Raw genomic sequence first — 1743 nt, 5'->3', positions numbered from 1 at the left:
CCCCCCGGGACCAGTTGGCGCGAAGGGACCTGGTGTGCAGGTATTTGGCAAGTACGGTCTTTATATGCACCGAGCGGAGGTTTTTCTGTTTCGGACTCTCTCCTTTTCCCCTCTCACTCCCCGCAGAGGGTAGAGGGGGATCGCCTCCCACCCTGGAGTCTCCGATCCGGCCCGATTTTATCTTCCCCGGTTCGCACTCACGTTAGAAGGCTCTCTCAGTGGATTCTGCGTCCTTTTTCTCCCAATCTCTCAGGTTTTGTAAGGTTTCCAATGGCTTCAGATCTTTTCTGTGTGATGTATGGGCGCGAGTGCAAGTACGGAGCTCCTTCCTTCTCCGCCATCTTGCCCCCTCCTCCAGCAAAAAGTATTTTTAATAAAGAATCCAGGCTCCGAATTTCATTGAAAAAACAAAACAAAAACAAGACTCAGATAAGTAGGATTCACTATTTAAAAATTTTTTTTAAATGATTATTTAGTTTTGAGAGAGAGCGAGAGTGCAAGTGGGAGAGGGGCAGAGAGGGAGAGAGAGAGACACACAGATTTCGAAGCAGGCTCCAGGTTCTGAGCTGTCGGCACAGAGCCTGATGCGGGGCTTGAACTCCCGAACCACAAGATCATGACCTGAGCAAACGTTGGACACTTAACTGACTGAGCCACCCAAGGTGCCCCAGTAGGATTCACTGTTTGTAGGGTGATGTGACACTGATGGCTCCAGTACCTAGATGAATAGATTAGGGAACGAAAGAATTGAGAGGTGGGGCAAGAGTCTGGGGTAGGGAAATCCTGGGGCCATCTTTTCTCACAGTTCTAGGTTGTGGCCATCCATGGTCTGTGACTGATGCAGCCACTGAGAAATTTCTGGTATTTTGCAGACTTTTCAGGTCTCATTGAGGTGTTGTTTGGGGTGCAGACAGACTGGAGAGATGGTGGCTACACAGAGGTTTCTAGAAGGATTCTTTTCTGCCTTGGTGTGAGGATTTGGGGATGAAGTGGAAGTGTGTGCAGTTGAAAGGCAAGACAGACTTGGATTAAGGGGTAAGTGTTAAGTATCAATGTCATCAGGGTTTTTACATTGGCTAGCTCCTTTAACCTCACACAACCCTCAAGGGTTGATGGTAGTATCTTTGTGTTCTGGGTGAGATCAATGCTTTGAGATGTCAGGTAGCTTTTTAAAGAAAATGTTTATTTTGAGCAAGCCCATGGGGGAGGGGCAGAGAAAGAGGTAGACAGAATTGCAAGCAGGCTCTGTGCTGCTACTACAGAGCCTGATGTGGGGCTTGAACCCATGAACCGTGAGATCATGACATGCACCAAAATCAAGAGTCGGATGCTTAACAGACTGAGCCATGCAGGTACCCCAGAGATGTCAAGTAAGTTACCAGAGGTTATTCAGCTAGTACGTGGTAAAGCTGAGATTTGAACCCAGGTCACTCCAATTCCATAGTTTATAAAACCAGAATTCTGGTAACTTTTTTGTCCTATCACTTTTCAAAAGAAAATTAAAGAATAAAAACATTAAAATGGAAAACATCAAGGAGTGCCTGGGTGGCTCATTTAGTTAACCATCCAACTCTTGATTTCCACTCAGGTCTTGATCTCAGGGTCATGAGTTCAAGCCCCACATCGGGCTCCCTGCTGGGTGTGAAGCCTACTTAAAAAACAAAAAAAAGGAAGACTTGAGATAAACGAGTGTATTAGAATGTCTAAGCACTAAACTTTATCCTGTTAGACTGTGTGAAGACA

This window comes from Crocuta crocuta, unplaced genomic scaffold, assembly GCF_008692635.1.
Source record: "Crocuta crocuta isolate KB4526 unplaced genomic scaffold, BGI_CrCroc_1.0 scaffold70, whole genome shotgun sequence".
NCBI lineage: Eukaryota > Metazoa > Chordata > Mammalia > Carnivora > Hyaenidae > Crocuta > Crocuta crocuta.
Note: the sequence above shows the minus strand (reverse complement) of the source record.